The sequence below is a fragment of the Sciurus carolinensis genome, chromosome 1 (assembly GCF_902686445.1).
Source record: "Sciurus carolinensis chromosome 1, mSciCar1.2, whole genome shotgun sequence".
NCBI classification, from domain to species: domain Eukaryota; kingdom Metazoa; phylum Chordata; class Mammalia; order Rodentia; family Sciuridae; genus Sciurus; species Sciurus carolinensis.
In genome coordinates this window covers 140,822,564-140,846,896 of record NC_062213.1, presented here as the reverse complement: position 1 = coordinate 140,846,896, position 24,333 = coordinate 140,822,564, and the positions used below count along the sequence as shown (strand labels likewise).

At 36.4% G+C, this 24,333-nt stretch overlaps 1 protein-coding gene across 17 annotated transcripts in view; it reads left to right on the top strand.

Annotated features, from left to right (window-relative positions):
* Adgrl2 (adhesion G protein-coupled receptor L2) overlaps positions 1-24,333 on the top strand; it is a 266,353-nt gene that overhangs the window by 74,339 nt on the left and 167,681 nt on the right. For 7 of the 17 annotated variants that reach the window (XM_047539027.1, XM_047539046.1, XM_047539017.1 and 4 more), the window contains exon 1: positions 11,729-12,533. The exons of 1 other annotated variant lie outside the window; for it this stretch is intronic. The gene's annotated coding sequence lies outside the window, so the exon portion shown is untranslated. Of the gene's footprint in view, positions 1-11,208; positions 11,335-11,723; positions 12,534-24,333 lie in introns of those variants that run through there. 9 more of the 17 variants (XM_047539086.1, XM_047539104.1, XM_047539126.1 and 6 more) reach the window with 6 other exon arrangements.

Genomic DNA, 24,333 nt, shown 5'->3' with positions numbered 1-24,333 from the left:
TTTGGCCTTAAATCCAAAATGTCAGGGTACAAAACACAATCCTTGAAAAGTCTCATTGATTGTAAATTTTGATGTTCCCTGGATTTGTCTTTATCTTATTTAAGTTGTTGGGACAGAAAGGGTACAATGGAGAAGGGCTGTCCTAGGTAAAATGTGACAATCAACTAACAGTCACCCTTTTCCAAATTCAGTAACAGAAATACTTTAATTTCTCGCCTTCCTTGAGATATTTCCGCCTGTCCCCAAATACACACACACACAGATACACTCAGTAAGATAATTAACAGTAGAAACTAGAAAATCCTTCAGCAAATTGCCTACATATATGCTTCAGTTTACCTAAAAGAATATACACATAAAAACTTTGTTATTCAATTAATTTTTGGAAACAAAGTTTCATTGAGGTCACTAATTTATAAAGATATTAAAATTTTACATATGGCTTACAAAATATTACAATGAATTGACTTAATTTTATTGTTTGCTTATTTAATTTGTTAATAAATAAATTTATGTGTGTGTGTGTGTTGATATGTGCACTTATGTAGTATAAGATGTCTAGATTATTTGACTTTGGGGTATTGCTGGGGATGGAACCCAGGGCCTCACAAGTGCTAGCCCTCTACCATTGAGCTACACTCCTTTCCTAAAGGTTATTTGACTTCTCATATCTATTATCAGTAAAAGCAGTGTCATATAATATTTATACAAGAAGTAGCTTTAATATTGAACTAAATATTATAATAATATTCATGATTATAGGGCTCTAACTCATTTATTTCACAAATACTTTGTATCAACCAACCATAACTAGGCACTGAAAAGAAAAAAGCTTTTGAGACTAGGTAGAGGGTTTCAAAATTACCTCAGTGTGATTGGTGCATGCCATTCTGAATAGTACCCAATACTACTACTTTCCGTGTCATACAAAGTTGGCAGTCTTGCCTAGTTCCAAGAATGTGGACTAATGACATAGCTTCATGGTAGAGCAAGTACTTACCTAGCAGGTGCTTTAGGAGTCTTTTTTTTTTCAAACTTAAAAATTTAGACTTTAAAAAAAAATGACCTTTTAAAGACTTGTGGGGTGGTAGTGCACACCTGTAATTCCAACTACTCAGGAGGTTGAAGCAGGAAGATCACTAAGTCCAAGGCCAGCCAGGGCAACTTTGTCTCAAAAAATAAAAAATAAAAAAGCAGTACTAGGGTTCAATCCCTAGTACTGCAAGAAAAGAAAGAAAGAAAGAAAAGACAATTGTTTCCTAAAAAGGCCATGACTCACCAGGTGAGCTGGCCCATGCCTATAATCCCAGTCACTCAGGAGGGTGGGGTTCAGTGCTTAAGCACCCCTGGATTCAATCCTTGGATAGATCAGGGCTTTTTAAAGTTGTATTAGTTATATTAGATTGCAGAGGGCTTCTCATGCCTCCCTCCTAAGATTTAATTATCAAGGTAATATGTACAAAATCTTTTAGCTGGGTTTATGGAATTGTTAGATGAGAGAAGGACTGGAGAAGAGAATAGCTTCCAAATTTACTAAATGTCACAAAAATAAATTTAGATTTTATATGTAAAATTCGGACCTTTCTGCTAAATTAAAATTTAAGGAATTTGTTCAAAGGATCAGTTGCAAAACTGAAATGAAAACTGAATGAACCTGTGAATTCCTAATACAATGGAGGGAAGAGTACACGCAGGAAAGAAAGTAGGATGAAGTCTTCCCCCCAAAAAGGAGACTAGCAAGTAAAAAGAACAAATACATATCATTATGTTCAGTGTCAGAGATACTTAAATGAAAGTTAATTTTCTTGCACATTTAAAAATAAATTGATAAGAACCTGTCACAAATTTATTCTCTAATCTCACTATAGTTGAGGAATTATTCAATCATTTTCATTTTTTTGAGTAAAAATGCATCTTCAGAGGAAAAAGAACAAGAATACCCCCGGGTGGCGCATGCATGTAATCCCAGCGGCTGCGGCAGGGATGGGGGTGGGGGGGTGGGGGTGGGGAGTTGGGAACACCGGACACGCGTTGAGGTAGGAGGAATACAAGGCAAAGCCAGTCTTAGCAAGAGTGAGGCACTAATCAACTCAGTGAGACCCTGTCTCTAAATATAATACAAAATAGGACTGGGCATGTGACTCAGTGGTTGAGTGCTCCTGCAAGAATAAGATCTATTTGAGGAAATTTTTAATCTTTGTGTGTGTGTGTGTGTGTGTGTGTGTGTGTGTTGGGGGTTGGGTAGCAGAAATTGAACTCAGGGGCCCTCCACCACTGAGCCACGTCCCCAGCTCTATTTTGTATTTTATCTAGAGGCAGAGTCTCACTGAGTTGCTTAGTGCCTCACCATTGCTGAGCTGGCTTTGAATTCAGGATCCTCCTGTCTCAGTCTCCCAAGGTGCTGGGATTACAGGTGTGCGCCACCGCGCCCAGTTGGAATATTTTATCTTTGTGACCTAATTAACTTTGTATATTTCTTTATAATTTTGTATGTACATTCTTATTTCTTTTTCATAAATATTTGCCCTCTATATCCACAGATGATTTATTTCTCCGGGGAGGGAGTATGTTTACCAGTTTCCGGTAGCGTTTACAACACTGGATTGAGGAAAGCGGCATTTCTTTGCTGAATAATTGTCTTTATTATCCTTACATTTTGAAAACTGTCAGCCTACAATTTCAGTAAAAATGCAAAGTTACAAATGAATATAGAAAACAACTTGCAAGTTTCTCTGACATTAAATCACTCTGTCTGCCAAATGGAGCATAAATGGCCTTCTAACAGGGGTCCTATGCAAACAGTGGGTGATCAGAGAACACATGAGCAGCAACACCAAGTCACACTCCTGCTATCAAGGACAATGTATTCCAAATTCTCTTTTGTATTTCTTCTGTGATACTGTGCTAGACCACGAATATATAGACACAGATATATACATTTACATGTGCATATATATATTTTACAGAATTTAAATAATTCATTCAAATAAATTATTTAAGTGATTTAAAAATTCCTTTGTCAAACAGATTAATGGAACCTTGTTATTCAAAAGATAAATCATTTTATATGAAGTGGCAAAGACTTCAAGGGCTAATAAAGGTTTTATAAGAGATAAACTTTTAATGAATTAATACTTTTGCATGTACTTATTTTCTGTATAATAAATATACACGTATATGCTTATAGTGATATTTATATCAACATTTTCTGACTTTTTAAAGGAAACTATTAACAGTATTTGAATTAAAGTATGTGTAAAAGATTTGTGTCTAGGAGCTGATGTATTATAATTCACTAAGCATACAGAACTTTTAATTAATGTGCTCTAAATGTCATTATTTGTGCAATGAGAAAAAAACTTTTTTTTTATTCTATTTGTAACATATGATTCCAGTAATCACTAGTTTTGAACGCTTTTATTCACATCATTTCCTAGGTTTAAAATGTATTCGGCACTCAAGTCTTTTTGCTGCGTAGATTTTAATCAGAAAGATGTTTTGCTCTCGAAAATGATTGTGAACTGGCAGTTGTAAAGTGAGACCTTAAGACCCTGGGAAAAATTTTAAAGATTTTTATGAAGCTCAGTACACATTCTTCAGCTAAATCTTGGCATAGTTTCAATTTGAGACTCTACTGAAATTCAATTGGTTTATTTTATAATTAAAAACAAGGAAATCATAGTAACAAAAATATATAATGTATGGCACTCTTGTTTATAATAGAAACATCCATAAAGAAAGAAACATGTTCTAACTTTTCTCATTACCCCAAAGGGAATTGCATCTTTAATCACACAAAGCACAACTGCTTTCTAATTTTGTTTAAAGTGTTGTAGTACTTACAAAAACCAGATCAGGTTATTATAAATCTAGAGCAAATTAGAATCATTGGCCTCTGCTCAGCTGTATGTGAGGGTTCTATGTATATCATAAATTTAATGGCATATTAAGACACACATCTGTTTCAGCTTTGTAGAAGTTAATAATCTAACTACAGAGTATTTAAACACTTCTTTCGTTAACTGGAAAATTCAGCAGAGAGACTTCCATGGGTTAAAAGGTACAATACTTTACTTCCAATTTTGAGAATCTATAAATTTACCCAAGCAGTTATAGTTTTCTAAATATTCAACCTAGTATCTATTTTGGACATTACATGATTTATTCCTGAATAAAAACATTCAATATATGCAAATATGCAAGCATTATCATCTCAAATCTGTACCTGCATAAAATATAAACATATATGTAATTATAAGTGTATATATATACATATATAATCGTATAATCATAAGTTTGTATATATGCATATATATATGTATTCATTTTGCAATAGGGCATTGGAAAGAAAGTAAATATTGAGTAGTTACATGAAAATGTCAAAATTCATTCTTTTAGATATTTTTCAGGTTCCTTATTTGATTACACAAATTTGTTTTTAAATCAGAAATGATAGTCTTCCTGGGATTCATATTATTTAAAAATAATTCACATTCTTGTGTTCCATTTACATTTTATAGTTGGCATATAAATTCAAATTTTTTTCTGATTTTATTTTAGGAAACTATAAATATTTTTCTTGTTATAACCATCACCTTTTTCTTCAAGACCTGCCACTCAGCAAACAGTAATACCCGAGTATTATAATGAATTATTGTGTTTCCATTATCATTAGATAATAAGCAGGAAATTAGTTTTTCTTGCAGTATATTTTATACTGTCTGAACAATTAATAGTATGACTTGAGAGCTGGGGATGTAACTCAGTCATAGAGGACTCAGGTAGCCTGCCTGAGGCTCTGAGTTCAATCCTCTGTACTGCAAAACAAAACAAACAAACAAAAACAAAAGAATAACAACAACAAAACAACCAATAAAACAACTCCCTTCCCCAGGAATATATATGATTTGAATTTGGGCCATTAATTCAAGTAGTAAGGACACAGTTTTAATTAAATTGGGTCAGAAATTAAATTGTATCCCCATAATGATGGTGGGCACTCTTTTAATCACTAATCATCCTCTTTTGTTAAAATGTAGATATGTGGTTTTGGTAAGCTGGACAATTTAAAAAGAATATGGATGATTTGGTAAAACACATTTTCATCACTAAAACAAAAGCATTCAAAGAACATATTATCCAGGTGATGGTTCAGCAAATCTTTTTAATGAAGAGTGACTGAACAGGTTATTTATATGTTTTTATTTTTAGCCTAAAATTTTTTCCATACTTTTTAAATTAAAATATCGCTCAACAAAACCTAAACCTTATCATTACCAAATCATTTCAACATTCTTTTGAGGTATAAATGATATTTTAATGTGATTTTAAATTTGGAAGCTAATTTTAGAGAAACCTCATTTTTTTCTATTATACTTTTACTTATCACAAATCATATGCCTATTACATCATTGTTTGGTCTAGGACCTAAGTGATTGATTTCATAGTGACCCTAAGAATGTATTGTAAAGAGTTGCAATGGGTTGAAAACTGAACCACAAATATTTAAATTATTCTTGAGACTAGAGATGGAAACATTCTATTATTGAATAAAGAAATGATGTGATAAGAACTGGGCTTAAAAGATAGCATTTTACTTTGCAAGTGGCTGTTCTAGTTCCCACATGTTCAGGCAAATTTATTTTTACTAAAATATACACAACAAATGAAAGTCTTCAAAAATAAAGCTACAGAGTGGAATAAAAAGAATCACAATCATGCCTGTAATCCCAGAGACCTGGGAAGGGGTTGGAAACAGGAGGATCACAAGTTCAGTGCCAGTGTCAACAACTTAGTGAGATCCTGTTTCAAAATGAAAAATAAAAAGGGTTGGGGATGTAGTCCCCAGTGGTATAGTGGCCCTGAGTTCAATCCTCAGTACAACAAACAAACAAAAACCAGTCATATTAATTAGAAAACAAAATAATTAAATGTGTAACAGCTAGTCTATATGATTAGAAGATGAATCAAAGTCAAGGTCAACATCTCATATTACAGTTTTCAATCATAAAATATTTTCAATAATGAAACAAATTTGGTGTTTAAAAATACTAAGATCTACATATTTACAATGATTATTTCATGCTGTATAATTATGAAAACTTTAATGCATTTTTAATGTATTGGAAGTATGATATGATTATAGCTTTGGCTCTCTAAAATCCAAAGAGGACATTTGAACACGTTTTGTGATTCTTAACTACCTTTAGAAAGTTTTGCCACACTATAACAAAGTATGACATGAATAATCAAAGTCATATTCCCAGAGGCACTAAAAATTCCATTTGGACTATTCTGTGCAATTCCTATTTGGTTATCTTTAAGGGTTCAGATTTGATAAAGTGAGAGTTGCCTGTACTGTTAGTTGTCTCTTTGCTCTGTTCTACACTCAAACAATGCATTATACTTTACCAAGAATGGCACAAAGTATTGTAATTTTAGGTTAATCAATTTATCTTCAATAATTAAAAAAAAAGTTTAAAGATATTTCATCTTCTTTGTTTACAGGGATAGAGGTTTTTAGACGTTAAAAAGGGATGGGGAGGTTTGTTTTAAACCACATATTTTTAAATAAGAAACATTTGATTATGAATATTTATCATGAACAAAACAATTATTATAAGTTAATAGAGACAGCTTTGTAAAAAAGTGTTCTTATAGTTACATTTCTGGGTTTGAGAGAAGCATTGATAGAAGATCTATAAGACCCAATTATAGAAAATCCTCAAGGTGCGGAGATTAACAAGAGTTATGGGAACAATCTATGGGAAAGACTATTTCTGAATTGTGTAAAACTCAGTATAACAACAACAAAAATTATAATCATGATTATGAGGGATATCTTTTCAAATTTGCCTGCTTTTGAGTATCATAATTGTAATTGTCTAAAAATTTTGTGGGGGCTGGGGATATAGCTCAGTTGGTACAGTGCTTACCCACATGTACAAGGCTCTGAGTTCAATCCCCAGCACCACCAAAAAAAAAAAAAAAAAAAGGTTTATATGCAATTATACATATTTAAACACTTGAAACATACAGAAAAAGTCATGCAACCAATTGTAGTGGTAGGTATTTTGAAAAAGTATCAATTACAAAATGATGGCTATTAATAATATATGTGATTATATACTTATAAACAATGTCATTAAGTACAGTACACCATAATCATATTTAGTCTATACTTAAACTATCCTTACTTTAATGACTGTACCTCTACATTTTTGGGTAAGGTTTGACCTTGGACAAGATTTACTCAGCCTAGGGAGCTGGGAGAATAGTTGAAAACTTACTGGTATTGCCAAATGCTTTCATATGTTTCTGCTCTCATGGAAAATGAGTTTTGATTTCTTTTCAGCCTACATGCATGGCAAAGCAAAAATGAAAAACAAAGCTAACAGCTTCCAACCAATTCTAGTTGAGTTTGGTATTCACATATTGCTTTGATCTGCTCTAGAGCTTAATAGTTTACTTTCTAGAGTAGGGAAAACTAGTTTCACCACCAAGCATTATTAAACAGTAATGATGAAGAAGAGGGACCTGAGTTAAATTTAGGATATAATTAATTTTACTTCTATTTCTGAATTAGAGTGTAATTTAATGTTTTTTTGTTTGCTTGTTTCTTTTGAAAACTTTTATAAGCTCTAATCACAGGCAAAAATATGCTGCCCCCAATAGATACAACCTTTCTTCATTGATACTTCTCAACTTCTATGTAGTTCAAACTCTTGGAAATTTTCCGCCCACTGTCAAGTCCCAATATCTTCTCTCTATCCCACCCCTGAGCAAGCCCTTTTCAGACCATAGGTTTGTCTACATCTAAGTTTGCTGGTGTGGCCAGTGAAGAAGCTACTGTTATGTTGACTTTACGCTAATCACAATATTTTGCAATAATGTTCATCTCCAAACTTCTTCAGATTCTTTAATTCATTTCCTAAACTATTATTATTCAAGCTCTACTTTGACAAATATTTGATCACGTCCCTTTAAATAAAAGTACTTAGATGGTAAATAAAGTTTAAAAATTAGCATACTATATCAGAAATCATGAGCCCATTGAATAAAATAATCTTTAATTTCTTCAAGTTGCTTAAATTAAAAACATGAGTTTCTACAGTTGGAAAAAACATGTATGGTTAAAATGTTTGAAGCCCATCAATCTCTCTAACCACATAAGCTAATGAGTTCCTTCTGTTTTCTTTGAATGAAATCACCATGAGTGGTTAGATGTTGATTTAACATAAAACAAATGGAAATGGGTGTTTCCTTTGTCCTTTGTAGATTTATTTTAAAAAACAATTAGCAAGTATTATGAATAAGTCAAAGATTTTGCCATTACTTAAATAATAATATAGATTGAAGAGTTAAATTGATTGGATTGTAGGGAATGCAGAACATATTCTAACTTCCCTTAACTTGTTCACATCTGCAGACAATATTAAGCTTCTTGTTTTTTTTTTTTCTACCATAACACCTGTATTGTTATAAATTATATTTTAAATTGTCATGAAGTGTCAGGTAAATTATGTTTTTGGGATGTGGACATACTCTGTGGAGTATGTCATTTAGGTGTTCCTTTGTAATGGCAGATTTGTGGCTAACAGCTTAATTTTGAATGTATCAAAATAATCAAATGTTCTCTTTCCGTTCTTCTTTATGGATATACAAAGAAATTTGAAATATATTATGTATAAAGAAAAAAATAAAATTCCTTAACATTTAAAACATCTTGAAGAAGGAATACTTTTAAATGTAATTTTTAAAAAACACAGCGAGGTTATTATATTCTTAGCGGAAAAAAGTGTCTGAACCCCTTGAACTCTTTAGAATTCACATCCTACTGCAATAAGATCTGCAATTTTTTATGTGCATTTTCCACTCCCTATAATTTTAACTCTCTTCTGATACCTTCTTCCCCCTTATAAGTCTCCTCCCTTTTTTATGATTGTTGTCTGTTTAGGAACATAGTGGGAAGTGACTCACTTTATGTTCTGAGCATCAAAGAATGTCAGACCTATGAAATGTAGACAGTGGGTTCTCAGATTCTTTCTGGGAGAGTTAAATAAATAAGTAAATGAGCCAACATATGGCCAGCTTAATTCAGGCAAAAATGTCTATTGATTACTTACTAAGCTCACTAAATAAAAACTTCAGCCTAAGTTTTGCTTCCCAAAAGGAAATAGGATTAGACTGATCTGTGTACTCATTGGGGCTTCTGGTGAATTATGCCCAGATGATGTTCAAGATGAACAAAAGAAAGGGCCAACATTTTTTGGAATAAGCAAATTTTCAGTTTGACATAGTACTTTCAATAACCCCCAATAAACTAATAAATGCTAAAGGAGACTGCAATATAAATGACATTTGAGGTGTATGAATTCCAATTCTGCCTTCTTTTCAACTATATTAAGAAGTCTGATTCAATTTTCCAAGGTAGATTTGTTGTATGTATAAATTTTGACAAATGTAAAAATTTAGATACCTTATAAAATTTTACACCAGCTCTTCATAAACGTGTATTTTTTTTCAGACTAGTTTGAATCTTGTATGGGTAATATTTAAATTATATCATCTAAGAAATTCCAAATTGAAGTGTGCTTGTAGTTTAAAGCACAAATGCTGAATTGCTCCTTTTTATGTTTTGAAATGGTGAAAATGTTAAAACACCAAGATCAAGTAGAATAAACTGAATTAACCAAGATTCTTGTTTTAATCTGAGAATTATAATGCATTCACAAAAGAGCATGTTCCAGTTATTTGGACATATGTACATTTAACTTATGATTCTGCAAGTCAAGAACAAACTTGACCAATAGTTGGATTAACTTTTATACTACAAATAACTGGCTTTGTGACAAAATGCTGATAGGTATTTAGAATCATTGTGTCTTTTGAACAATCTACTGTTGACATTTTAATAACATTGTTTGGAATGATTTCTCAAGAATGATGACTGCAACATATGCACAGAAACAAAAAGTACATATTGTTTCTGAAAGCAAAGAAGCTCAAGTTTCATCCTATTTTAAATCTTGGAAAATCAGTTTTTCTTGAAAACCAAAGCAAATGGCTTAATTTATTAGTAGAATCAGTGGTTTATAAATAAATCTGAAAACTTGTTTCAGCTCAGAAATTTTGAAATAAAAAAAAATCCAGATTTGATTATATTCGTATGTAGAAGACACTTAACTGGCTTTTAAATATTTTTCCAGTGTGATTTTTCCTGTCCTGGTCTGTTCCCTTCAGTTTGGGTCTGCTCTGCCTGGCTGTCTGCTGACACTGCCAACAGAGAGGGGCAAGGAAGTGTGGTCAGAGGACAAGAGCAAAAGCAGTTTCAATGTAAGGAAATGAGGGAAACAGACCTAACAGCACTATGAATATACTTGGAGTAAAGAGCCTTGTAGTCTCCTTTCCTTCCGTTGCTTATCCTGGTGAGTTTAATCAAAAACAAACAAAACGCTCTTGTGAAATATAGTCAATAAAGTCAAAGTTTAGCTAGCTCAATGTAACTACAAAGAAAAAGTCATCGCAATTTAAAAAAAAATGTAACTTTCATTAACGAGCGCGCCGGAAATCTCAGGTATCAAAGACGCATTAACCCTGGAGCGTCCCCTGCGCACCGCAGCCGGACGGAGGCAGCCGCGGCGAACAGACGTTCTTTCTCCTCTGAGCAGTCACACAAAAGGAGGGCTGCGGAAACTAAAAGTTTCGGGGCCTCCGGCTTGGTGCGTGGAGAAAAGAGAAAACCTGGAGACGGGGTGGGTAAAAGACGCATCCTGGGCGCCTCTTCCAAGTCCAGGCAAGGAGAAAGCTCCTGGGCCTGGAAGGAAGAGGGGAGGGGGACCCCGAGCCGCTGGCCAGCCCCTTGCGCCCAGCTTCCGAGGCTGGAGCGCCGCGCTCCGCCGCGCTCTTCAAAATACCCTTCACCCACTTCCAGAAATAAAATAAATGTTTTTAAAGTGAGTGTGTGTGGACAGGATGGAGAGCGTGAGCCGGCAGAGCGCGCGGAGGACCAGGCGCGCAGTAAGTGGAGTTTAGGGGGGCGGGGGTGGGGCGGCCAGAGGTTGAATGGGTGCGTTGATGGGGCGAGGGGGGGCTGGATGCAGAGCCCCGGGACCTGCAGGGGGGGGACGTGAGCGGACAGGGAGGGGAGGGAAGGGGAGGGGCGCGAGCCAGAGCAGGCCGCCTCCCGGGCGCGTTCCGTGGCCGTGCGCGCGCGTCCCTCGCCGCCGCCGCCGCCCGGACAGCCCTGCGGCCGCCCCGCCGGCGGAGCCGGGGCCGGCCTGTCCTCGGGCGGCAGCTTTGCCATCGCTACCGACACTCGAAAGACTCAAGCCCGTAAGTGTCCCCTTCGCTCCTCCCCGACACCCCCACCTCCCTCGGGCGCACTGCCGCCGCAGCTGCTCAAATGGAGTGGAAAATGGCCATTGGGCGGCAATGAGTTATAGATTATCTGCTCCACGTTTTGTACTTAGCTGCCTGTAATCTTCTTTGAGTTTGCCGGAGCCCCTTGCTGGAAAAATCAGGAGGGAGAGATTTGTCCTTTGCTGCTGTACACGCTAATATGTTTATATGATTAGCCGAACTCCGGTGGGGGGGGGAGTAGGTGGGGATTTGGTGGGGAGGAGGAGGAGGAGGCTGGAGGTGACTCCAGTTCAGACCTCTCCGAGAGTCTGTGTCAGGACTTCGCACTCCCCCGTCTCTGTGCCTCTCCTCTCCCTCTCTCCCCTCTCTCCCTCTCACTCTCTCTCCGCTCACACACGCAGAGGTGCCGGAGCGAAATCGGGAGCTTACCGGAGAATTCTTTGGGATTGTTGAGGGGCATCTCCCCTCCGTTGCTGTGCGTGGCGTGGCTCTTCCCTGCTCCTCCCTGCTTCCCCGAGCCTGAGTTCTCGTCTTCAACCTTTCGTGGTGCAGCGGCCACCGCTCAGCCTCGGCCGGGAGATCCGAAATGTGAGGAGGGGCCGCTGCTGTCTCCTGCCCCAGGCCGCAGGGTCGGCGCGAGGGATGCCAGTGCGGACGGCGGGCTGAGGGGCTTTGCCTCACAAACTGAGTTGTCCTCGCGCCGCGGGCGTCTGCTCGCCCACCCCTCCCGCGGCCACCGCTTCGAGGGGACTCCCAAGTCTGCGCACCTCTGTCAGGCTTTCGCCTCCACCACCCCTTTCGATCTGATTCCCGAATTTTTTTCTACTGAGGGAGCGTGCAGTCTGGGGGTGCGTGCGCGTGAGTGAAAGACCTCTTTCGCCGAGCGGCGTGTGGGAAACTGCGGGAAAATGTTGACTTAACCCCAGGAGCCGCCCGGCGCTGGCTGCTTGGCTGGAGGCGGCAGCAGCGGCCGAGCAGGAGGACCCGCCGAGCCGCGGCGCCGTGTCCGGCCGGCGAGCCGCGGCGCTGCCTCCCGCGGGGACTCCGCAGCCCGCGATCAGCTCGCGGCGGGCCTCGGCTCTCCCCAGCCACCCGGCCGCTGCCCTCCGCGCCTCACCCCGCGCGGCCCCCGTGCCAGACGGCCCTCCCCCGGGGCGCGCTCGCAGACCGAGGTAAGAGCAGCAGAAGCGAACAATGTACCTCTGTGCCCGGCTTCGGATACCTGTTTGCTTTGCGCCTCCTGCCTGGGGGTGGGTGCTGGAGGTGGAGGGAGCCGTGGTTTAGCTGTGCTCCGCTGTCTCTGTTTTGACCCGACTAGGGGGAGACCCGCGCTCGCAGCTCCCCCCCCTCCCCCGCAGAAATCGATACGCAGAACTCTCAGTCCGGTCCAGCCTGCTTTTTTTCTTGTGGATCTATTGTAATGCTCTCGAGGCACCAGTCGTTGGTGGGTACTGCGCTGGACTGATGCAGGGTAGTAGGATGGAACTGCCATAACCATGCCTTTTTATTATTATTATTATTTTTAATTGAAAAGCTTGGGATCGGAAGGTGCCTGCCACTGGTCCTTTCACAGTAGGGATGGGGAGGGGAGTGTGCGACTCGCCCTCCGCGGGGCAGCTCCGTTCCGGGTGCGGGGCCCAGGCCGGGCGGGGAGCGCGCCAACCGCCCCCCCGTTCTCCCGCGCCTCCAGACCTGTCCGGTTCTGTAAGTGGAGCGGAGAGGCTGAGCCCTGGGAGCGAGTTCAGGGAAAGTGGACGGTGGGGGAGGGCTTGGATGAGTTGTTACCGGTTGTTGTTTCTTCTTGTCGGTGGTTAGGTAATGTGGAGAAGCGAGGATGACAGCAAAGCGCAGCCAGATGTGGCCGCGCCAGCCATGGGGCTGGCAACGATTAGGGGCGGCGGGCTGCCGCTGCGGGGGAAGCCTGGCGGGGCGGGAGTGTGGCGGAGCCAAGGACCGGGTGGGCCACGGGGAGGGCAGAGAGCCTCCCGGACCGGCAGTGAGAGGGCAGCAGCGGGCCGCGTTGGGCCTGCAGGAGAAGTTATAGGGTGTGGGCTCCTGGGATGCCTTTGGAGTCGAAAGCCTAGAGGAGCCTGATTTGTAGGATAGGGGTGCCAGGTTGGGACCGGTTGCTAGGTGTGGGAAGACCGCCAGGAAAGAGGAGACTCCTGGGCTGGCTGACTGTGGCGACCCTCAGACAGGGGCCAGGACAATCCAAACGCGAAAGCGCCCCTGCAGTGTGGAGGCGCGCTTGCAAGACTCTTTCGCTTGGGACCAGTAAAGTTTGTTCCTTTCCCTGAACTACCGGGTTTGAATTGGAATCTTTACTTAGGACCAAAGTATCGCAGAGCAGAAGCTAAGGAACGTATATATGTCTGTATATACATATATATTAAATTCTGCCTTTACTTTGCCCTCTAAACGCATAGTTGGAGGGACAAGTCTAGCAGTATCCAGCGGTATCCGTCTTAATCTTTCCCGGTTTTCTAGGGACTCCTCCCCCTTTCTTCTTTTCCCTCCTCCCAGGCCCCCTCATTCCATTCTTTCTGATGCAAACTCTGCTGTCTCAGATTCAGACCGAGGAAATGTTTTCCTCCTGTTTCTCGAAAGGTGTCAGGCTGCTTAGCAGCTTCTCTGAGCAGCCTGGGAGCGTCTGAGCTGCAGCCACCAACCATATGGTTCCCGTTACAAAGTCCAGGTTCTGAGGCAGTCGCCTCCTCACTCCACCCCCAATTCTTTGATTTTCTTCTGAATTTTTTTTTTTTTTTTTTTTTTTACACTATGTGTGCTTCTTCTCTCTTCCCCTCCAGAGGCGTATATTAAACGGACATAGTTGGTTCATTCATTTCTCTGTCAGTGTTTATCTCTGGAACAGGTCCCACCGAATTTACTCTTTGCTCACCTAGAGTTGCACAATGAAGAAAGTCGCATCCTTTTGGTAAATAATTACCTGTTGGGATATCTCTTACTAAATCAGGTTTGATCTTGGGTAAACTTTAAAAGATAGGCACTACAGAGGCAATATTTGTCCATAGGAGAAAAATAGAATATTTTATATGATGCCTATGGTAACGTTCCAAGTTGGATGAGAGGGACTATTTTGACCTATCTAAAGGTAACTTTGTAACTTTAAATTTAGTATCCTTATTATTCTTGAGGAACCCTTTATAAGAAACCCTACTTAAGTTCAGGTGTGTTGTGGAATATTTTGTTTTCCTTCCCTCCACCCGCCAATAAATTTATGCATGATGGAAAGAATACTAACAGAACAAATGTTCTGTTGTTTAGTTTCTTTAGACATTCCAATTCTCTCCTTTTGTTGGTCCGCTCTAAAAGAGGTGCCATTTCACATCATTCTGCACAAATTGTTTGAATTAATGCAAGTGTGAATTCTTACCGTTTGAAGGGGACTATTAGCATATCAAAGGTTTCTTAGCTTCAGCTCAATTGAGAAAACTTCAGCCTGTCTTCCATTTGCTTCCAAGCGGAGGCCCAAAGGGCAATGAGAATTGTAAAGGGTAGAAATAAGGAGGTGGATTCAGGCTTGTGTTTCTGAACTTTTACTGTTTTGTAATTATGTGAGCCAAAAACATTGTCTATTGCTGTGGATCCCTTGCAAGTGGCAAGACAATTATTTTCTATTGATAAATGGTTTGTTCCTAGAAAAAGGGTGACCTTTTATTTTATGATAGTCACTGTTGCCTGTCTTTTGGGGTCCCTTTAGTGGAAGAGTGAGAAATCCTTTCCATCTAACTTAATGCTTTTCTGGGGCCTTCACTTTGTTATATTAGTAAAATGAGAAAGGTCTTTAATTAGTCTCATAAAACAAAATTTTTGTGATAAAGACATTTCTGTGCACAGGAAACCTCTTTATATAGTTGAATTAGGGGAAAAAGTCAGTGGAGGATGTTTAAAATTAAAAACTCACCCCATGAACTTTATGAAAACACAACTTCTATTGGAACTAGAAGCTTGGAAAAGTTTTGTAGGTGATAAAGACCCAAATTTTTATGAATTCTATTTAAATAGAGGCAATTCTGTTCTGATTTTGAGTTTTATTTAAAAACTTTTTTTTTTTTTTGCATTTTGTCAAAGAGTAGAATGATTCTGCTTAAAGTTGCTCTATATTTGTTAATATTTATGGCTTATTTGCTCTTGTATTTTTCACATTCTTATAGAACTATGTTGTTCGAATTTCTTTTAACAACTCAGTGTCCATAAATGAAGAAACAAGAGCAAGTACTTGGGTCATTTAGGTCAGTTTAAGGAGAGCAGAGGGGTCAAGGGAGAATAACTTTTATCTTCAACTAGGAAAGGATTAGTTTTCTAAAACCTACTTTTAAGATGAAAATGAATTTCAGGGAAGGTTTGGAGATTTGTAACTGCATATTTTTTATATAGTTTTACCTTTGAGGGTTGGTTGTCTTTGAATTAGAATTGATACTTTCCTTGGAGACCTGGAGTATTCACTAATGTTCAGACTCTTTGCTTTTATTTTAATAGTGGAAGTGAATTCTAATATGACAATTTCAGATAAGGAAGAACCATCATTAATTGCCTAACTTTTTTTTTGTCTTTAGTTTAACGGGGATGGTGATATTTTTTCAGATTAAAGTGAGTTTTTTTTTTAGTACCATTCAAATTGTGTATCACTACCCCCAAATCATTTTATGATCATTTATCTGAACCCATCACTTATCTAAGAAGTACTTCAGTGGTTAAAAAAAAAAAGCCCACATTGATGTAATTGCTATTATTGCGTTTAAGTTGCTGTTAACTAGTCTGCTTTGAATGCAGAGTGTTATAAAGAAAAACACATCATGTTTTAGAGCTATTAGTGATAATCTAAAAATTGTCTTGAAAACATTGATCTTCATTTTATGGTGGTGATCCTAAATTCAGCAAATCTTTAAAGGTGTAAAATGCAGTGAAAAGAAGATATTTCAACATTTAGATGACAAAATTGGACTACTTAGAGAAAAATTAACGTGCTGTAGAAGCACTTCAGCTGCCATTTTCAATCACTGGGTTACTATGTGTTGGCAACAAAACGAATTTAGAAATACAGATAGCTCTGGGAGCAGGTAGTTGGGGGAATTTAGAATATTGAATCATGTGGGGTAGAACAAACCAATTACTTCAAGTTTTGACTTGAGAATTTCCAATAAATAAAATTTATTCCAGGCATTTGACTCTGCTTTATTAGTGGACTAACATCAAAGCAGACAACAAAACTTCCAAATGTTATAAAAACTAATATAAATATACAGATCTCACATGCAGTACTACAAGTCTTAATTTGAGACAAGCAGTTGGAGTTTTTATTGCTGCAGTTTTCACAGTCAACAGAAACGTTAACACTAGGCTTCTGGGTGTTTCCTTTCTGAAAATGAGCAAGAGGAGAACTTTAAAACCAAGGTTTACTTAGGGTTAGATCTTTATTTGATCATTACCAAAGCTTTCTATGTTTTATTAAAAAATTTAAAATAGTATTTTAATGTCTTAAATGATATGGGAATATGTGAACTAAGATTCAGCTGTCATGAAGGTCAAGAGGTAACCAGAAATCTGCAAACTTTAGTAATAAAATGTTATTGCTTTATTTTCTAACAAAATATTTATTTGACCTAACTTTCGTGAATAAATATTTAAATAACAGTTTATTAACAGGTGTGGCATGAAATAAAGGGACTATTACAATTTGTTTCAATCTGTTCGCGGAAAGCATTTGTAGCTACCTAAGAGAAACCTGTTTTCATTTTAACAAATTTTTACCACTTTCTCAGTTGTTGATACTTAAGGAACACAGATTAGATGTAATTAGAATAAGAAAGAAATACAATTTTGGAAATGGAAAAATTTAGCTATTTTTACTGAAAGTTTCCTCAAAGATTTAACACCTTTACCTCTTGATTCTTTGTATCTGATTTTGAATCTTGAAGGACTGCTTCACATTTGACACATGCCTGCTTTTCTGCAGAAAAGATTCATATAAAAACAAAAGTGCAATTATTTTCAAAGTAGTATATGTTAGAAATAGAACAAATAATTATAAAATAGGTTCATAAGATTATTTGCTAGTATGCCTGTCTAAAAACTTTGCAAATTGATGATTTTGATAAAGCACTCAAAATGACAACTTTAGCTACTAACTCTGAAAAGAACTTGAAATCCTATTAATGTTTTGGTCATGTCAATTCCTGTAATTTAAATGTTAGCTCATTTTACTTTTATCCATAAGTGTTTTATAACTATTTTCAACAAAGATTAAAGTGTTTGTATTTCAAGGACAGATTAAATCAGAGATTCCTTAACTTCTGTTATATAATACTAATTCTGGAGCCCCACCCAATATTTATCTCTTCAAATAATTCTTGATTGAAGGTTGAAAGGTTGAAAAGTATTTAATCACTCAGATTACTGTAATTAGAGGAGATGTTATCAGAAAAATAAATTAAGACTATTCTCTAAAATCTTTGTTACTTAAGATGCTCTTAAAGATTGGTCAAGTACTGTTTATTATTATTTTTAAATGTGTCAAGAAAAAGCTTTAGGAAATGTTTTATTTAATATACAGGTAAATAGTTAATTACTGAAACTGTATACTTTCAATCCTAAAATAATATCTTGGCCTACTATGATAACTTATAGAGGAGTAACTAGGGTCTTTCACCTAAATTTTTTTCAGGTCTTCAATTTGGTATTTTTTTGCATTTTGAATGTAAGTTTTAATAAGCATATGTCATAAACTGTGGCAATCCCTTAATGTTGTTTTAATGTAAGTACTTATTTTTTTTTAGGTGAGTCATGATGTGATAACAAAAGGAAATTCTTAATCACAAAAATACTTTTTAAAAAAATATATTTTTTAGGTCATTTATCGGATGGACCAAATATAGGACAATTATTTTGTAGATATTTTAAAATATAATCTTACCCAAGAATTTTTAAAAAACTTACGAAAATCCTACTGTATTTACCAAATAAATACTACCTAAAGAAAAAAAAAAAAACAAAAACGTTGGTCGAATGAACGAACCAAGCGCTCAACACCCGCAAGTGAAGTGTAGCTTATAACAAAACGCTATTGATTATTTCAGAAGCACTGAGCAAGTTTAAATACAATTTGTTTAATTACAACAAAAATGCAGTTTTATGAAGTAATATAGTTTGTCTTCATAGAGGATTTTATGCATTGTGTGGTGGTAAGTAAAATCCCATCACAGTTGTATAAATTTGTTCAATTACCAGAACGGCTAAAAGAAAAAAAAATCAATTTGGGTTGAAAAGCAACAGAAATTAGATTACCTTGGTTAGTAGGAACTTGCCAGCAGTGTCTAAATTGCTTAATAATATCAAAAGTTACCATGTTTCATAATGTAAGAATATTGACTCCTGTTTTAATAGGCAAACATTTGTTTACTTGGTGACATTTGTTATATGAACATTATTTCCCTTTTTGTTTTGTTTTCTTTTTTTCAAATGAAAGCTCTTACATAAAAAAACGATGTCCACTTCCATGTTTTGTCTTTATTTTGAAGTTTGTGTTTAGTAGTTGCTTTGCTGGATTTCTAGAATGTGTAATCAGTTGAAATTTCAGATTAGTGTAGTGAAATATTAGATGTAATTTTGTAAATCAGAAGAAACCTAATCCATCAGAAAGGATAACTAGTTTATGATGAGCAATAGAAACACTTTTTGGAATTTTTTATTACTGACTCTAGAATTGTACCAAATCCTAAATCTTAAATTCTTGCAGCAGTAAAGTAGTATGGGAGTCACTGCAGCAGATACCTGGGCACCTGTTTTATTAGCACCTTGATTCATTCTGGTACCAGATTTACTGAGGTGCAGGAACAGGCACAGCCATTGCTCAAAGCTACCCAGCTGTTTTTAGGTCATGAAGTCAACTTCCTGGAATTTCTGGGGAAACCAGTTGAAAAGAGAGGACAAATGTCACTTTAAATAGAGATGTTTAAATCAGATTTCTGCCTGAGGGTAAAATTTAGGTCTGTTTTAGCCCGGATGTAATGTCTCCCTCTACAGAGCACAGCATTAATCACGACATGACAAGAGAACGTATGCTGAGAAAAACAGGCCCCTGTTGGTCTTGTCACTGATTCCACACCCCCCTCCATCTATAAGGAGTACATTATAAACATTAAAATTTACACGTGGGGATTGCACCTTAATCTCTGAATTTTAGTGTCAAAATTAGTTGCCTTAAAAGAAGACTATTAAAAGGTGAATAGTCTTTGGAAGACTTAATTTTTTTTTTTTTTTTTTTTTTTTTTTTTAAAGAATAGAGTCAGTACCTGAATTAGAACAAAAATTTAAGGTGAAAGATCAACCAGGTTAAGCAGGAGTTAACTCCTTGAAATAATATGATTAAGTCTTTATTCTGTTTTAAGATGTATTAAGTGCATTTAAAAAATAATTTGATAGTAGAGAAAAGAAATTTTGATAAAAAATGAACTATTCTTGGATATGAGAGCAGCAAGAAGTTGAAAAGATGATGACCTTTAGAGTTAGCATGAATTCAGACAAATACTGTTTTGTTAGAACAAAACCGGATACAATCTTGCATTATTTTCTGGATAAATTAATGAAATCTTAAGCCATAGTAGTAGCAAGGTATGATGTGCTAGGAGGCTCCTAATATTAAAAAAGGGCATAGTTTTGCTCTTTCATTTATTAAATAATACTCTTTAATTCCTTTATTGGCCAAGTATACACATGTGTAAGCAAACAATTTTTGCTGTGTTTTCTTTGTCTCAATATTTTTGACAGATATTGGCTAAAAACTAGTGCACGTTTAAAACACAAAATGTGTGTGGTTAAGATCTCTTTTAAACCGAGTTTGGAAATGATGACTTGCTTAATATCTGTTCTGCTCTCAAAGATATTTCCTGCTTTCGGACCATGAAATGCTTGTATTACCCACACTTTGCATCCTTTTATAGGTATTTTTACATCAGTCCACACCTCAAACTGATTATTCCTCTGGATTTAGACAGTGTAATCTATCCCCAATTACTGTCAAATATGGCACTTGTCTGCTGGGGGGGCCCAGCTAGGTGACCTTGCTTTTGACTAATGCTTTCTCTTGTAGAGGATATTAACAGAGTTTATTTGTAGAAAAAGCAAAAGAGAATTCTGTTTTGTTTATAAAGTCAGGTTTTATTTTTATCATTCTTAAAATTTAAGTACCGTGGCAGTAGTTTTCCATATATGGGGTGAACCGTTACAAATTTTTAAATAAAGTCTTTGTATTGTATTTCTGTTTTATGTAGATTACATTTGCTTCATCAGTTTTCAACTTCAACATAAAAAAATCATTGAAAATAATTTCTCCATGTTTTCACTTTGAAGCAAAGTATTTCTCTCTGCAGTTATTTTTAAAATTCCACTGGTATCTTCCATATGGAAGTTTTATTTCTTGGCATTAAAAGCCTACCATTTTTTAGTGTTTGCTACTTTGGTTATTGATTAGAAATTAGAGGACACATTACTTACACAGCATTTTCTCCACTGATCATTGTGTTCTTAATCTCAGGGTTCTTAGTGTATTTTACCTCTTACTTACATTTTCCTGGTTTTCCTGTCAAAGACTGAGAAAGCTTGGAAATAATTAATTTTTGATAATTTTATAGATGTATGCCTTTATAGCCAAATAATTGTACCTATTTTCACAGAGTTTGAGGATGACTTTGTGTATTAAGAGACAGATGATAAAACTGAAAATTGATGCACTGAAGATACCATCTTATTCTTCATTTTCAGAAAATGGGTACAAAAGTAATTTTGCTTCATATGCTTCAACAATTAAGCTGTTTATGATGTCCTAGATTATTTTCATTTTTACTGGGGATATTTAACTCTTCCCTTTTTATATTTCTGTCATGAGGAAGATAATATTTGACTTCCTCTTGATAATGCAGCAAGTGAATACGAATGTTATCCCCCTTTGCTTTTTCTGCTGCAAGTGCTGTGATACTCATAGTGCTTCAAAAGCCACTTTTCATTAATTTTAAACCGTGTCTACATCCTGAAAATCTTTTAATCAGTAAAACAAAATTTGATTTCTCAAGGAAAGAAGTCACTAAAAATGCTGCTTATTTCTCTTTGCCTTTCGTTACCTTATTTTCTTTGTTTCGTTGGAAAAAAAGAAATATAACTGCTATCTGTTCTCTCTGTGTGATAGTTGTGTATGTTTTAGTATGAAAGTTCACTTACCTTTTACATTGTTACTTATTTTATTTGTGGTGCTGGGAACTGAACCCAGCTAGGATTAGGACCTTATGCAGGGTAGGCAAGGACTCCACCACTGAACTAGGCTCTCAGCCCTCTATTTTTCATTTGTTCAATGGTATTTTAGGAAATGAATTTAATATTTTTTCAGCATTTTAGTTTTTATAAACTTGTCAGTTCATTTATAGGTAAATCAAACTTCATTTGGTGAAGATTTCTCTAGTCATTCTTTACATGTTGTAGAAGTGTTATGTGCATGTTAGAAAGGAGGAGTCATAAATGAGGGGCCATCAAGCATCCATCAAACAATTTTTTGGTAATGTTGTACCCACAGACTTTGAAACTGTTCTTTACTTTTCCTTTTTGCCCCCTTGATAGAGATATACTATAATCTCTATATACCTGTGGGGAATGAATGTGGCAAAAATTAAGTTAGATAAAGAGAAATCTAAAACATTTTGAAAAAATAAAAATTACAGAAGGGTAAAGAGTGTTTTGCAACTGAGATCAGTTTCTTTCTCTTTTTTTTTCTTATTTTGAATTAACAAAAGTAGATTTTTTAAAAAAATAGATACTCTCCTGGTTTGTTTTGGAATTACTCAAAATAAGAAGGAAATATAGTTTTTCCCTCATTCTTTTGAAATCCATCTTTTGTCTTTCAATGTAAATCAATCATAAGATGCCACCTTTGATTGTTTACTTTGTGTTCAGAAGATGAATCAAATAAATAGGCTGCACAGCTTTGTTTTGGGTGGTCTATCATTTCAGGCTGGTACAGTATAAGCAAGGCAGTGTTTTCTTTTCCTTCAAATATACTTTGTGTAAATAGCTCTTGGATGACTGAAGTCTGTGGATTCTGCCTGCTAAACCCTCTTTATCACCCGAACTGGAGGACAAGAATATTCATGTTGATTCACAGATTTTGAAGGGCAGTTGTTTTACTCATAAGGAGGAACAAGGTTAGGTAGTAGTAGTTCTATAAAAGGGTGACCTGCATTTTTGCACAGGCAACTGCCTGCATGTTTCAAGTACATTTGCTAACTCTTGTTATTACCTGCAGAGGGAGCTTGTATATGAGAAAAGTAATCAAGGCACTATAAATTGATAATTTTCCTTTTGAAAATTCCATTTTATTAATATATGTTAAATTTTTGTTTGAGAAAAATGGCTGTAAGGGAAGTAAGGCATTTTGAGGTTAGTTAAATAATAGTGAAATTTAACAAATCAGTGCCAAGTGTTTATTTCTTCCTATATTCATAGATTACAAATGTGCATTTTTATCTTAATCAGTAAAATTAACATGAAGGATAATTGTATCAGATTCATTTTGAGATTTTTAAAATTTTTATAATTGACTAAACCTGGGAAAATGACTACAGAACTCTCCCTCTTTAAATATTTTTTGGTCATTAAAATAGCTTTTTGGATAATTTTCCAGATTATGTGAAATATTAAATGTTCACTAAACAAAGGAGCAAGTTACATTCCTTTACACTTAATAGATCAAATTAGATAAATTGCACGTGCTTTTTTTCTAAAAACAAAGATGGTCACTTTGGATTAATGACTTCTACTTGCAATAATGGACAAATTAGTGCAGTGACACTTAAACAAGGGAACTACCAGTAAGGACCTAATATCAAGTGATCCAGAACACCGTTGGCTCACTTGGAAAAAAATGAGCACAAGCAAAGTGGACAGTTCCTTTTTAGAGTCTGTGCTAATTGAACTTCTAAGAAATCATAAGCTAAATACTCAGAAATGTTTGAGTTTTGCATTCAGGTGTTTTGGCAATTAGGGAGATAAGCATTCAGAACTAAAAGTAAAGCAAGCTTTTCACATATCCTGCATGTACTTTTTTGTTCTAGGAAATCAAATGATAGGATAGTAATTTAAAGTCTATTAAAAATCAATTCCAGTCTTTAATTTTACATTTTGGTATAGTTGGAAGGTGAAAAGAGGAAAGGGTATCCATTTATACTTCCTTGAAAACAGATATAATAGTTCCTCTCCATTGGTTTACTGCAGAATAATATAAGAGAAATATTTATTTTATATTTTAAAAGGCTTTGGTTCTTGGGGAGATACATTGTTTTAGATTTATTATTTTATTAACTAGTCTTTACTAATGTGAAAAATCAGACCGTTACTGTTAACACAGAATAATCCTCTAGGTAGGAAAACTTATTTAATAAAGATATTTATGGTATTGGCAGGGGCTTTTGTGTAAGTATTACCCTCTCAGCATGGCCCTGCATTATCTTAACAAGTCTGGGCTACATTTGTGCAGAGCATTTTCATAACTGGGCAAGAATGTTAGCAACAGCAATTCTACTTCAATAGGATTATGATGGTATGCTTTACAAAAGTACACAAATGCTCCTTTTCCGTAGAATGATTGATAGGTATCCTTTACTGCCCAGTTTATGTCATTGTCCTAAATAATATGATAAAAAGATATTTCTTATCATACTTGATACTGAGTATGATAGGCATTGGAAAATAGAATCTGATATTACAGTTCACTGCCCTTTTCCTTCTAGTAAATACCACAACTCCCTTCACAGGGAGGTAAGGGTTACTGGAGAATTCATTCCAGGAAAATTGTTACGTGAGGCACAGTAACTGTCACGGAGTGCATAACTTCTGTGATGTTATTGGAAAGGCACAGCTAGGGTAAGTTCTTCTAGCTTTGTCTTAAATTTGAAGGTAGACTACTGAGTG